Source organism: Anastrepha ludens, chromosome 5 (genome assembly GCF_028408465.1).
Source record: "Anastrepha ludens isolate Willacy chromosome 5, idAnaLude1.1, whole genome shotgun sequence".
Lineage (NCBI taxonomy): Eukaryota > Metazoa > Arthropoda > Insecta > Diptera > Tephritidae > Anastrepha > Anastrepha ludens.
The window spans coordinates 48,447,292-48,463,794 of record NC_071501.1 but is presented as its reverse complement, the minus strand read 5'-3'; the positions used below and the strand labels follow the sequence as shown (position 1 = coordinate 48,463,794).

General features: G+C 34.9%; 1 protein-coding gene across 1 annotated transcript in view; it reads right to left on the bottom strand.

Annotated features, from left to right (window-relative positions):
- LOC128863134 (ATP-binding cassette sub-family G member 4) overlaps positions 1–16,245 on the bottom strand; it is a 40,901-nt gene extending 24,656 nt beyond the window's left edge. The window contains exon 1 of the mRNA XM_054102097.1: positions 16,026–16,245. The gene's annotated coding sequence lies outside the window, so the exon portion shown is untranslated. The remainder of the gene's footprint in view (positions 1–16,025) is intronic.
- Between the last annotated feature and the right edge of the window lie 258 nt (positions 16,246–16,503).

The following is a 16,503-nucleotide window of genomic DNA, read 5'->3' as shown; positions in this document are numbered from 1 at the left end:
ATATGCCTTGGGCTGTGCAGCTCTGCACCGCATATCATCGCTATTGATAACCGACAAAGACCAATTAAGCCCGCAATAATATTAACATTATTTTCATGAGTTGAAAACAAATCTAAAAATAAATAGCAAGGACGTTTATGTCTTCGACTATACTAAAAAGTAAAAATTGCTCTGTACTCTATACCTTCTCATACTAATTGTGAACGGCTGCAGATTTTGTTGAAGATTTTTTTCAAGATCAGCAGATATAACCTCACGTCTTCATTTGAGATGAACTATTGCATGAAATGAACTTCATTGCATGCGGAACAATTGTCGTAGGAGTATTTTTTACGTGTTACCGCAAAAAACATGTTTGATTTTGCGACCAAAAGAAAAAAGTTTATTGAACGAACAATAAAAAAACTGTCGGTGTACCAATCTATTCGGCGCCTTTATATGTACCAGGGTTGTATTTTATATTTTACACATTTGCAACATTACGTGTGAAGAGATGTAATTTAATTTTCTTACCGAAAAGTTTGGTAGTTTTAGCACTTGTAAGCTTTATTTGTTCTTTTTTTCAGTGAGTTGAAAAATTTATCTCGCTCAAAAGATGGAATTAGCTCGTGAAAATTTTTGTGCGATGATTTATAACGATTTTCGGCATAGATTATCGAGATTAATAGGAGTTGATGAACTTGTTTCGACTTTTGGCGTTAAAGCACCACACATAGCCAGTGTGAAATGCTGGTACAAGGAGTTAAAAAGTGGCCGTCAATTTTTGCAGGATGAATTTTGTGAAAAAACGGTTGCTGTGCCACAAACAATCAGTGCTGTGTGGCAATTGCTAACAAGATCGTCTTAGATCTTAGCGCGAGATAGAGACACCCTTGCGCATTAGTGAGACCTGCATACATTCAATATTACATGACCATTTGGTCTTCAAAGAGATTTGTTCTCGTTGGATACCGCATAATTTGATAATTGCCCAAACAAAGAATCGTGTCGTTTGATGTAACGAATTGTTGAAGAAACTCAGCCGGGGTGATTCAAAGCAAATCTATGACATCGTGACAGATGACGAATCCTGGATCTATGCATATGAGCTGGAAACAAAACAGCAATTGATAGTATAGGTGTTCCAAGAAGTGCTTAATCAAAAGTTGTTCGCGGAAGAAACACTTCATAGCAAATGGTAAAATGACCGCCTGTTTCTTTACAAAGTCTAGTCATGTTGCAACTGTACCACTAGAGAAACAAAAAACAGTCAATTCTGAGTGCAAACAAATGATTGAAGTTTACCAGAAGCTTTTGGATAACTAAGGAAAACCAACCGCCGAAGACAAATAACCTTTCACCATGTCAATGGGAGCTTTTACGTACCGGCTAACACAAGGGAGCTTTTGAGCACACCAAAGATCGAATTACAAAACTAAATTTCGAATTCAACGCCTGAAGAAGCTGTCGAAGTTTTTAAACAGCTCATTTTGGAGGTATTCGCTTCTGAATGGCAAAAGTAGTTTGAAAATTGGTCCTAGCGAATGCAGAAGTATATTGACTTTCAAGAAAATATTAAACAAAAACAATAAGACCATTTTTATTATTGTTTTACTGTGTTTTTATTATTGGTCGCAAAATATAAAAGGCAGCCTCATACATTAAAAATGTTAAATCGGATTAGATGAAGTACTTCGTTTTTATCTTTTGGTTCACCTAAATCGCATTAAACCCAAATTAGAGCGTTTTATGGTTTGCATGAGAACTATTGATATCGATAACTATGGTTTGACAGCTGAGAATGGCAAACTGTGTTAATATCTCTGCTCAATAAGGTTTTAACGCCAGAACAACGCTCCAAATAGAAAAAAAAAAAAAAAATACATCTGTTCGCGAAGTTCATAGAGCGCTTCATCCACTTTACGTGCGGTTTATATGCTGGCGGCATCATCGGTCCTTATTTCTTTCGAAAGAATAAAAATAAGGGTGAAGCTGCCGTTACATTATGTTTACTGAATTTTGTTTCCAAAAATTAATCAGCTAAACATCGACGACATTTGGTTCCAACAAGACGACACAACTTGCCATACAGCCTGCTTAGCAATCGATTTACATATTGCAATATTTAAGCCCCAATACGGTCAGATTTATGATAAAAAGCAGTCAAGAATTTGACTTCTCGATTGTCGTACCGGATATCATGTTCCAAAAATAAATGCCATTATATTATCTACCAGATTATAATAAAACCAAAAATTTATTCCAACAATATTTATGTTTTGTATTATCATTTTATGCTCTCAAGCTCTTAAAAAAACACCCGATATTTGTTTAGTACTTATATTATATCCACGAGTAAGCATTCTAATTTGATTGCATATATACTTGTAAGTTTAACCATTTATATTTTATAATTAAATGAGGACATTAACTCATATTTATTACATAATTAAAAAAAAAGCACATAATCTCTTATATCGACTCGAGCCAGCAGCTTATTACATCAGAACCCGCTACATGAGTAGCAAAGCAGGCCCCATTGATGAAATAGTATCGGTACCAAACTAGGAACGAGTTTCACTAGTTCAGGTTATACGTACGGCATATCTGTAATATTCGCTTATGCACCTACATACACATACATATGTACATATATACATTTAGATTTTACAATTGTAAGCCCCGCAAAAAACAGTTACAGTTGTATATTGGACTTTTGCTTAACTAAGAAAAATATTATCGCAACATTTGACAGCCTTAATCTATGGTGAGCGAGGCGAAAATAAAGCATTTTAAAATTATTTCTTCTATTTTCGGTTACAAAATTTGAATTTCTATGGTTCATTAATATGGTGGGAAAACAAGTTTTGCTAATGAACCCAGGCGCGCATTTCCATGTGATTACACCTACATATGTACGTACATATGTTTACAAATATACTCGACAGTTCCAGTATTATCAAAAGATATATATATATAGCACCGATCTCTTCCAAAATGTATGAATTGAACTTATGGAAATACATATGTAGATTCGGAGAGAATTAGGTATCATTAAAATATGTTAGGTAGAGAACTTCACATAACAGTGTGTAGTAAATGTTAAATTGACTTGTAAACTATTTATTTGCGAATTTTGGACTCTATAATATATGTAGATATACAGACCTAGGGGTGATATTACTTTGCTCCTGAGTTGCTTATATATGCATACATATCGTATATTGCACCCTATCATCAAGCCTCACGCGGCACATGACTCATGGCTAAAGTTGTACTTTTGCTTTTCTGCATTAGCCAGCGATCAATTCAACTATGCTTAACAACATACATACCTACATACTTATGTACATTCACAATATCTACATTGAGTACATACAGTAGCGCACACTGAAATCCGGGCATCCGAAAATCAACATAATTTTCATTTTATATAATATATTTTGACAACCCAAACCTATGCTGAAGTTAATTTTATCCCTTTGCCGCATATAGGCTCATATATGGTATTGTACAATAGTTTTGAATCAATTTTGTTTCCAAATTAAATATTATAAAAAAAATCTAACTATTTTAATGCATCCAATATATATTTATCAATAATAAAATGCAAAAAAATTGTCTAAGATTTTATGACATTTCAAACTAACCTCACTTTTGTACAAGTTCGTGAAAAAGCAGAATTGAAGTGCGAGTGATTAATTTTCCGAAAACGTTAACAGAGTAAAACGTAAGTAATTTATGCCCTTTGCACTTTGCCCAGCATGTAGAGGGGAGGATGAGACGGCGAACCACTTTCTGTGCGGCTGCTCCGCCTTCGCTCGAATCAGGCTTGAGGTCTTTGGGACTGATGTGTTAAGAAGCGACCACCTTCGCACCTAGGCATTCCACCATCTACTCAGATTTCTTCGGATATTGAGTAGATTTAAAGAAAAGTAAAAAGGGAATCCGAGTGCGGTACAATGGATTTAATTGTGTCTGAGTGCTGCACTTGCTAGTCTGTCCCGACAAAAAAAAAACAGTAATTTATGACAAAAACAAAATATTTTCATGAAGTCGATGTACTCAGCTTTCTATACGGATAATACTTTTTCCGCTTTTGAACTGTTTTCTATACTTTGAACTAGTTTTTGTATATAGTTCCGTAAAAAAAACCAAATATAAAACTTGTCTATTATTTTTCTTTTGATATGTCTTATTGATAATTATATTAAATAAAGTAATTTCCATCGTGAAACAATTTTTTTCAATGCTGTATTAATTCGGGTATTAATGGGTTAAAAGTTAAAAATTGATATCTATACAAATACCTTCGCTGATTTAATACAAAAATTAAAAAAAAAAATTAGAGCGTGTGGAAAAATTGTAATTTATTAATTGAATGAATTTTCAAAGTGTTTAATAACCAGCAATTCGAGTATTTTTGAAAGTAATATTTTTACTATTTGAAAGTTGAAATTAGTTTGAGAAAAAATTATAATCTCACTAAATCCAACTTTAGTACTAATTTCGCGTAGGCGGTAATTTTCGCGATGGAGAGTTGAAATTTTAGGTTTATTACACTCGCTGCTGTTATGTTTATGGTTCCGCATTTTTATCTTTTTTCACAACTTAACAATCGCACATTCAAATAATGATAAAACAAAGATATGCAAACTAAGTGGCAAACAACAAAAATGCCAAACCTACTACACGCACAACTCCAACAGCGGCAATAGAAAGATTTCTCGACTGGCATCCAATCAAATTGGTAGTTAGAATCACAGGTAAAAGATCTGCACTAAGACTGACAATGACGGGACAATTCTCACAAAGGCCTTTTGGTCACAATAGCATACAGGACATAAGCGGAAGGTCAGACTACGTTATTCCACCTGTAAACTTTGTCAAAAGGCCTGGTTTTGTAACAGAACAGAATGGCTGGCAAAAGGGTTTAGAATCCCATTACCACGCATACAATTTCTTTGCTGATGGATCCAAAATTACGGAAGAAGTAGAATTGGCTGTTTTCTGCCCCTAGTTTGATATCCAAAAGTCTTTCAGGCTTCCCAATCACTGTAGCATATTTCAAGCTGAGATCTATGCTGTAACCACAGGAGCTCAATTAGCGTTGGAATATACTCTCCTCGACACTCGCACAAACATCTTCATCGATAGTAAAGCTACTATTTAATCAATAAAGGCTGTAATGACTAGCTCGTAATGCGTGCAATACTAATGAAGCGAGAAAAGATGGGTTACAATTTACTGAGTACCAGGGCTCAAGGGAATAGAGAGAAAGTTGACGAGCTTGCTAAGGCAGGCCCCCGCTTGCCTAGGATGGGTACATCGAACATAATATACTTATATATTCCTCATTCTGAGTTTTGAAGACGGAACTAGACGAGGAACTAACTCTGGAAATACAGTCCCACAATATTGCCAAAATAATGTTACGAACTTGCAACACGAAAATTGTATTCCATTACTACCACGAAAGGAATGTAAAACATTGATTCGAGTACTGACGGGACATTGTCTGACTCCATATCAAGCAGCTAAAATGGGATTGGTCCAGAATGACGCGTGTAACTTATGCGAAGAAGAAAGGAGTACGTTAGAACACCTCCTTTGCCACTATCCTGCTCCAAGCAGAACTCGTTACAACAGCCTGGTATTGGAATACTTTTCATCTCTGAAGGGTATTGCTGACAAAAGTTTCAACTATTTATTAAAACTCATGTTTAAAACGACTCCAACAACACTAGTAACACTATGGGCTGCTGTGGTTTATGTGAGATCTATTCAGATCAGTCAGATATATGTACCTAACCTACTAGACGCTGTCAAAATTAAACTATAATTGATCGCTACACAAGTGTCCGGATTTCATAGGGTGCTACTGTATATGCGCGCATAATTTATTTCTTCTTTAGCTTCGTAATCATAGTGCCAAAGTCCAAATTTGCTGAGTGTGAAATTTTAGATTTTTTTCCGTGTTATCAATTTACGTATGTATTTCTACTTTGAAGTGTTAAATGTTTTTCTGTTAGTCGAACACATTTACATACATATACCATATAGTATGTGCATATATCATACGAAAGACTAATACGAGTATGTATGTATGTGCATATGTATTTTTAATGTGCACAAATAATATGAGTAAATACTATATTTACATTTATACATATACCCATATATGGACGTATGTATGTAAATACAAAAGTAAATAATTTTAATGCGTTATTTTATATTTTTGATATTTCTTTGTTTTGACAGCAAGCAATTAATTTCTTAAAAAAAAATTTGTTCAAAATTTGTAGGCTTTAGTCTACATGTCTACATATCCACATACATACATGTGTACATATGTTCCTACATATATTCGTTTGATAGTGAAATGAAGTAACAGAATTGTGGCAAGGGGATGTTCATACATACATATGTACCTATGTGTGTGTGCTCTAACACATACGAAAGAGAAGTTCGTCTGCCCTTTTTCGAAAGCCCAATGCTTTGATAAAACGGAAGTTCTCATACATATTTGTATGACAAGATGTCGTATATGTAATAAGATAATATGGTAGACCCATAAAAAGCTCTGCACATGCATTTTTAAGCCCCTATGCCAGAGACGAGTATAGGATTCCAAAGTCCAAGCGGACGTTGCACTTACATATGTATGTAAATTAATGGAGCCCTTAAAACGTATCGTTTCATCTGGGCAAAATATAAACAAGGCTGAATATTTTTTACATACATATCGTCATATGAATTCAAAAAAGCCCTAAGTTACAAAAAATTCAAAATCGACTTTTTAGTTGATTATTATGCACCGTATCATTATACATGTTCCTTTAAAATTTTATAATCCAACAACCAATAATGACGTTGGTATAAACAAAATTCGAAAAGCCGGTGACGGTGACGGTGAATAAAACATTTTCATTTTAAACGGTTTTTTGCTTCTCCTGTAAAATTTTTAAAATGTAACTTAGGGATTTTTTGATTTCATGTGACGATATGTATGTACCTATGTATGTATTTCCATTGATTAGTATAGTTATCAATCTCAGGAAAATAAGTTTCGACAACCATCTTCCAACGGAAATACGAAATACTACTTCCCAGTATAGCATTTAAAAAATGACTGGTTACTGATCAGAGCGGATCTGAGAAAACTGAATTAAGCCACAAGTTTCTTTACTTAAATATCTATGTATGTATATAAATAAGCTTCCGTATATCCTATGAATTTACTTCTTACATTAACTTAAATGATTTACTCGTATAATCTTGAAAATTATTGTATTGTAGCATATGGCATATATTTACAAATAAATTTAGTAAGGGGTTTCCGTCAAGAAGGAAGGCTAGCAAAGAGTAAGAAATGGACGTTCAAAGAAGAACAAATTCCAATATCGACAGAATATAATTATCAAGGTGTGAAATTGACTCCAAAGTTAAGCTTTAAAAACCATGTTTTAAATAGATGCAAAAAATAGTATAAACGCTACATGGCGAACTTTTCTGGCCAAAGACAAAATAAAACTATCAACAAAATAGAATATCTTTTTGGCAGTAACAAGAAAATACAAAGTTATGCCGCTCAAGTTTGGGGTCTTGACCTATTTGATGAAGTAAATAAAACTCAGTTGTATTTTTTAAAAAGAATTTTGAACTTGCCTCCAAATGCATCGTTTCATTGCATCCTTTTAGAAACTCGCTTTCCGAATTGTCATTTATATATAATACATTACAATTTCACCTAAGAAATATTCATACATATGTAAGACCTTATTTGACTATGATGCTAATGGATTGCCACATAAATACTCAAAAATTATCCTACAAAGACAAATCTTTTGGGCAAAAGCAGTTCAGGGCTTAGAAAGAAAATTAAATCTATATCTGACTGCGACATTTCAGATAGGAGGCTGTGAAATATTATACTAACATATAGTAGATGTACTTATACTTCTTTCAACTGTGAGCTAGAGGAACAAAAACAGATTGTGGGAAAGAGCTTTGAAAAGTACTCGCATATACAAAATTATAAAACGTAATATTGGTAAAAGCTATTTGAACGATATACGAGTATGTATAGGTTCGCATCTCAGTGAAACACCAAAATTAAGAAAAAGTTTTTTGTAATAGCGGTCGCCCCTCGGTAGGCAATGGCAAACCTCCGAGTGTATTTCTGCCATGAAAAACGTCCTCATAAAAATATCTGCCGTTCGGAATCGGCTTGAAAATGTAGGTCCTTCCATTTGTGGAACCACATCAAGGCTCCCACCACAAATAAGAGAAGCAGCTCGGCCATACACCTAAAAAGGGTGTATTAATTTTTTTATATTTTTTTTATATATGTTACACAATTCTTAGGAATCTGCCCTACTTTGAAACAAATCAGATATCAGCACTTTGGGCAATTCCACTTAGGCCAAGATGAAGTTAATAATAGATTGAATGGAATTGGTTCAGATGTATGGAATAATCTAGTTTGGTTTGTCGCTAGTGCTTTAAAATATAGACAGTTCACCAATATAATTAAGCTTTCCACATTTTATTTGGTATAAATGTGGTTTTCAATATCAATATAATTGTGTTTTTCCGGCCCAAATAGTCGGGGACGTTATAAATAGTTTTTAAGATATTTATGTATATTTACATATTTAAGGAAAGTAATCTATCTATATATCTATTTACTTCCACTATTACCTAAGCTCTCTATTAATTGATGGGTCGGTAGGGCTTAGTAGCCTTTTACCAGAAAATTAACTGTCTGATTTAATTTCTTTAAAACAGGGCGCACAGGTGTGATTTACTGATGGGTTCAAAATGGAAGACGGTAGTACCGGGGCTGGAATTGTCGGACCACGTTTCAAAACAACAATAGGAAAAACCACTTCCATTTTCTAGGCGGAGGTTCACACCTTAGAGCTGTGTGCCAGAAAGTGTCTCCGGCACAGAAACTTTGTTTCCTTCATATGGGTTCCGGGACATAGTGGGCACGAAGGGAATGAAGTTGCGGACACCTTAGCGAAAAAGGGGGCAAACACTCCCTTTATAGGCTCTGAACCTTTCTGCGGTTTAAATAATGCGTGAGCAGAAACAACGAGGCCTAATCGACTACTGGAGATCCAGAACGGATAAAGGCAGAAGCAATCCTTAACCTAAGCAGAAAGGACATACAACTTTACACTGAACTACTAACAGGACACTGTAAACTTAATTATCACAAAAAGATAGGTGCGATAGAAAACGATTCTTGTAGACTCTGCAAAGAGACATAAGAAACGACAGAATATTTCCTATGCGACTGCCCAGCAGTAGCACGACGCAGACTAAATTACCTGGGAAATGGAGCTACAAATCCAAACCTCCTATTAGAAATTAAGCACTAAAACTGTTTAAGTAGGCCACGTGGCTGCACAATAGATCTCTTCAAGCGCAGTGCACAAACAACCAATCATAACAATAATAAAAACTGTCTGCTTTAACTTAAGTTTTCTAGTCCAAAAATAATCGCTTTTCTTTTATTTTAAAATAATAATTTATTGTTGTTTTCGGTATATTAAATAAATATAAAAAATAAAAAATAAAATATTATAAGATGAGATTATAGAAAAGATTATGTATGTATGTGTGTATGCATGTAAAACTACAAAATCTTATGAATTCATACTTAAGCATCTCCATCAAAAAAGTATTCGAAGATTTTACAAGTTTTTTTTCAAATTACAGTTCTGTATTTTAATTAATAAGTTTTGATGTAGACATCGACAATCGCCATCATTATTTTTTAGAAGAAATTCGGGAGACACGTTTCATAGTGAGCTCAACGGAAATAAACTACTCTGGCTGTCAGAAGATGTTTGTAGTTAAATACATGCGTACGTATCTAGCTACACGCATACATATTATACATACAAAGGGTGACGCAAAATTATTTTTATTTTTTCAAACTTTTTTTTTTATTTTGAAGATTGAACTTGTCATTTATGCATGAAAAATAATATCGTCAAATGACTGTCACGACTGGCTTTACAGTAGGCCATTCGATCAACCCAATTTTTAAGCGCATTTTCGATTGTTTGGGCTCCAATTTCATGAATGGCATCTTCGATTTCGTGTTTTAAAGCATCAATCGTCTCGGGATGGTTCGCATAGCATTTGTCCTTAACGGCTCCCCACAAAAAATAGTCCAACGGGCTTAAATCACAGCTCCGAGGCGTCCAATTGATATCGGAATTTCGGCTGATTATTCGGTTTTCAAAAACGGTATCCAAAAGTTCGAGTGTAACTTTGGCAGTATGACAAGTTGCACCGTCCTGTTGAAACCAAATGTCGTCCAGGTCATCCTCTTCAATTTTTGGAAACAACTCGTTGAGCATGTCACGGTAACGCTGGCCATTTACTGTAACCGCGGCTTCTCGCTCATTTTCGAAAAAAAATGGCCAGATGATGCCGTTGTGGACGCATTTGCTTCTCTACAGTAACGAGTGCATTTTCTGAGCCCCAAATCCGACAATTTTGCTTATTGACGTAGCCACCGATGTGAAAATGAGCTTCGAAATATTAATCACGAAATAGTGTCGGTACTCGCATTTGTCGTACAGATGTCAATTTGATTAGATAAACGAATAAATGCGACGCAAAAGATTTATATTGTGTGGGAATGAAATATTTTTCAGAGTACGAGTGAACATGAAAGAGTTAAATACACTATTGGACGAGCTGTTGCACCTAAATAAATCTTTATGCCGGAGTTGTTAAATTCAGATTACGCTGAAGGTGCTTTATTAATCATAATAAGTGAATGTTCTTTCTTAATAATCAACGAATAGTATTCGATTATAATTAGAAATAATAAAAAAATATTACTAGAGTTTTTTTATTATCTTTAACATTTTACAAAAACAAGAAAACAACGTTACAATAAAAAACAAAAGCATATCCTATTCAGTTAAGATTAGAAAACAATTAACTGTAATCTAATTTGATTATTCTTAATTACTTTTGATTATATTTAATTGTTCTCTATTATTATCTGAAAAACATAGAAATGAATATACTTTTCTTATTTATTATAACGTGTTTGCGCTGATCCACTACTAGGCTTGGCAGTAACATTTGAAGGAATTGTCAATAAAAACTAAGTTACGAACAAAGATTTTTTATCGACCTTTTCTCTAAAGCTCTAATTCTAACTCAACACAATCATTCTGCCATTGCTCCGATAATTGGAAACAACCTTGGTAATCATTCGAAATTAACGCATTCAGCACCGCGTTTACATTTCCTTAATGTGCTGCACGCCGCCGTGATGAGTGCCCTTTAGAGACAACTTCATCGTTGAAGAATAAGAAAAAACCCAGACATCGACATTTGAGTTGTAGGATGGAGCATCAACTTTGGAAATTCCGTTTTTCATCAAAAAACTCTTGATCAATGAATGAGGAAGGTGCCTGCATGTTGTCGTGATGCAAGGTTCTGTCGTTCTAGGCGAGTTTGTATAAGGGTAATGAAAAAACAATCCAATTAGGAATTATTAGAAATAATAAGCATTATTTCGCAGGTCGGCTTCATGTAAAATTTTCTGTTTCCACCTCAAGTGGCTTAGCAGAACGCTTTCTTTCAGTCAGGCCGTTCGTCAAGAAAGAATTCATCCAAACAAACCAATTGGCGCTTAAACCCTTTTTGCGTGTATGTTCGAACTTCTCCTCCAATTTGTGGTGTGCGTCTTGATTCCTTTCCACAAATAGAAGATTTACGCCGCCTCCGCATAGATGGTTTTTAAGAAGAGCTTTTTCATGGCAGATATACAGTCAGAAGCTTGCCATTGCCTGCCGAGGGGCGACCGCTATTAGAAAAAACATTTTGTATCAGTCGGTGTTTCGTGCCTAGATGTCGAATCTATGCACTTCCGAATGGTAATCACGCATCAACTCATTCGGCCATATCAGCCGCAGATGAACCTATACCAGGTCATATTACTATTTTTGGTTTGTTTGTTTGCTTACATTCTGATTGGAATTTTGACATTCAAATTACTGAATTCCAAAAACGAAATAAATGGTATTTCAAAAACGTGCCCTAATGCCTAGTTTTAAAATAAATCGTGAAAATTTATTATAGATTCTTTCAGGGCTCACAATTTTTATTCAAAATACGGCTCTTAGAATTGCTAAATGTGAAAATTTGCCATTTAAATGTCCTCCATGTGCATGTCTACAGGCTGTTATACGAAAATTAAAGTTTTCAAGAATTTGCTCACCCATTATCGCATTGAGAACTGCAATCTGTATGCTCTTTTTCAGTTCTGGAGTTGTTGTTGGCTTTGGTTGGTTGGTTGGTTAGAGTGGTGATTCATTCAGAATCCCCTAGCGCTTCCGCACCATTTTGTTGCCACATCCTTGTTACCAACTTGTTTAACAGTTATTTACAGCAAGACTATATCCAGTCTGTGGGGTTCAGGAACCTTATCAGGTTGTTGAAGTCTAAGCCAGATAGTTGCTCGAGACTCTCGAACAGCGGTTTACCCAGGGTTAACATTCTGTCTTTCCATAGGTCAGGGCATTCACAGAGGAAATGGAAGATTGTTTCCTTTTTCTCCGGTTGTTTACAACTATGAAAGTATGTGTTGTTGGCTTATTAACATAGAATTTACTTTTCAAAACACCGCAGTCTGGTCTGGTAGTTTTATTTCTATTCTCGATAGAATCAACCTTAGAATTGACTTATTCGGTCGATTATTTCTACCAAAATAAATCACGAATTTTGCGGTATGCTGTTCTGAAAGATCGACCATTTTCATAATAAGTTTCAATATTTTAACGCGTTGTTCTATCGTATAAAATTTTACATCTTATGTCAAAGATGACATAAAAAAGATACCATCTATGAATTATTCACTACTGATATCTAGGCGTCTCTTTTGAAAGACCCTTAATACTTATACTCGTAAAATGTGCATTTGTGAATTTAAAATCCGAACAAAAAATTATATTATAAACACGACTCTTCCGACAAGGGCGAATTCGCACAAGGTGGTAGTAGTAGTATAACATCAAAATTATATGTATTCAATTTTGTGGTTTCAATGTCAGCATCAGCTGATCACTTTTGAATTGAACGAATTTCAATCAGAAGCAAACGCAAAATATCACTTTGCAATTCAAACCACCAAAACGAAAGAAAAAAAAAAAAACAACTCAGCTACTCCAGTAACATCACCTTGCATGAAGTGGTCTTGCTTCCGGCTGACTGACAAAAAAATGTTGTTATAGAAATTGTTCATCATCGCGTCATATCTGTTCAAAAATTTCCCAGAATTTCTCATTTAAATGCAATCAAAAATCAAAAAATGTTTTTTATAATTTGTATATCTACCAATTGCTTACGTATCACTTATAAGATAAGTTCTGCATAATCGCTTTCCATACCATTGCTTAGGGTTTTCTGTGAATAGCTCTGTAGCAGAGCAGCAAGCTGATGTATAAGTGGAGCTCTTAGAACCACTTATTATGACTTATATGGTAAACAACTAGCTGCCAAGTCAATACTGAGACTATATTAAAAAAATTGTCCACTATTCCAGCTACAACAGTTTTTTGTAACACTGTAAGGCTTTATTTTCATAAACTCTTTACCACAAAATTCGCTTCAAAAGAGGACTGGGACAAATCTAAGCTTGATAAACAGGTTGGTGGAGAATTTTACTCTTAAAAGCTAAGCACCAGTACATCCTTTCGCTTGCCTAGTGACTGTAGTGTCTTTCAGGCGGAAGTTATCGCCTTAAGAGAGGCCTTATTGCTTTTTAAAGAAGAGACCCCTAACTACGAGGGGAGTATACTTATGTATATATCTACTCGAATAGTCAGGCAGCTCAGAAATCGTTAGAGTCACAAAACTACAAATTATTACGCGAAGTATCGCAATATTTAAAAATAAACCTGATCTGGGTGCCAGGCCATAGAAACACAGAAGGTAATTGCAAAGCAGATGACCTTGCAAGAAAAGGTGCAACACTAAACATTCACCCAGATAATGTATTGATACCTATTTCCTTTGCTACGTGCAAATTATTAATAGATTGACACTCTATCAATGTTGCGAATGCACGTTGGAGTCAATCACCTTTTTGCCAAATGAGTAGGCACACTTGGTCAGCATGAAACCACGGCCGCACAAAATCGCTACTGAATCTTAGGAGGCAGGATATGAGAAACACGATGGGGGTACTAACGGGCACTGTCAACCTAACCTTCTTCTTCTTCTTAGCGTCACAGTCCTTGGTGAACCATTGCTTCCTTCACAGCTTCTTGCTATCGATCTCGATTTACAGCCACTTCCCTCCAACATTGCACTCGCGTTTTCCTAAGATCAGCTTCCACATCTTCTAGCCACCGTTTCCTCGGGCGTCCCGCTTTTCTTTCTCCAATTGGCCGAAGATCTAGTGACTTTCTCGTTGATCGCTCCCTAGCTCTATAGAATTTAAGTGAGCGAAGAAAAAGCAGCAAAAAATAAAAGTAAGAAGAATATGCTGAAATTGCGAATTCCTCAGCATGACAATACACGGACGCGACTATTTGAGGTTTATATAGCTTTATAAAGTGTATTTATTACTATAGAGATGACTTTGGGGGCGTAACATAAATATTTGAGCGGTTTAAATAAAAAATTGAATGGTTTTCTTTTTAATAGCAAAGCTCGAATACATTTGAATACAAATATATGCATACATACATATGTATGAATTTACTCTTTACTTACATACATATGCTTTTATGTAAATAAGTACGAATGAAAGCAAAAATTAAAGCAAACCAAAATAAAGCAAACTACAGTTAAAAAGCGCGGCATTTAATCTCATATATGCACGTATGTGTGTATGTGTTCAAATGTACATATTTACGGAGATGTGTAGAATTTGTATTTGTTTAGTATTCACAAGCGAAAAAACCAAGTAATGCATACATATGTATGTATACGTATGTAAATAAAGAAGAAAAAAATAAACAATCGAAGTATTCACGAATTTAATGGGGCAGGTGGAGTTTCGAAAAGTGTCTGGTAGAAATCAATCTCAGTAGATCTAGAAAAAATTATTCGCCAACATTTCGCTTACTGCCAAAAGAGGACAGAATAACAATAACAACACTTTTACTCCGTACAACGAAAACTTGTTCATAACTTCTTTTCTACCAGTGATTTTGAAAGCGTATAGGAAGCATTTATAGGCATGTATGTGTGCAAGTACGTATGTGCGCAATATTTGTGCGAAATACATATATCACATCCACCACACTCGCACATACTCCCAGGCCACAGACCAGACAAGAGACATATCTGCATAGCTTTTCAACTTCTTCTTGCATTGTTAAGCAAACTGCACGGGAAGCTGCTATTTGGTAAATTCGCCCTGCAAGCCTCAACACAGCTGCAATCACAGTGAATAAAATCTCAGTTAGCGTACACTTAACTTGACTTAAGAAAAACACAATTTGAAAACGGGTGCACACGAGGCCAATATTTTTGTTGTTTTTTGTCTTCGATTACTTGTACATCTGTTTAACAGTTCGCCTGCTATAATAACACATCAAATAAGTTACTTTCAAAACCATTTCTAGTTGCATACAAAATAAATTATTTTGAAGAATTATAAAATTGAATTAATTGTTTTTTTTAATTTTTTTTTTTTAATTTTAATTAACCACTAACACAACTTTCCTTGTAAAAGGTCGAGCAAAATATTAAGTTAAGTTAAGTAACGTAAAATAAGTACAGACTAAGCGTGGGTTTCACTACAACTTAAATAACAACTGTGAGAGATTGCAATAACTTTCAATTTCAGTAGTTGTAGAATGCGCATGCGTTCGCATAAACTGCTCAAACACTGCAAAAAAATCTTGCAAAACATTAAAAACACAGATCGCTTAAAGCAAACAACGAGCGAGTGCGAACATAGACATAAGTTTGTACATATGGATTTTCCCCGGTTTTAGATATTCACATATTTAAGTATATTTTTGTAATATTTTTAATTTCTTTGGACTTACATTTGTAATGTAGCCGATAGAATAAATTCTTATTTCTTTCTTTTCTAATATCACTTTACATTCCCGATTACGTTTTATTTGCTCAATACAAGCGAACGCGTTTGTTTGTTGTCCTTATTACAAATCGAAAAGCGAACAAAAATTCAAACACTCAACCACTCCGATCGAGCGCAGTTAACACTTTGGCTATTCTTGTCGAACCAAAGCGGCAATGAGGCGATGAAGCAGCTTAGCGATCGAATTGCTGTCAAGCAAGTGTGAATAAGTTGGAAGCAAGAACAACAACATCGGCAAATACTGAGTTGAACAAAAGTGGTTAAGCAACAATAATAATAGTAACAAAAACTGATCGGCAACACAAACATAATTATTGTAGCAGTAAAAGTGGTGGCAGCGGCCGCGGAAGCGTTCTACAAACGCAAGCTCATTAACACACACACACATCTTCTTGTGCCAATCGTCGCGTTATATGTATGTG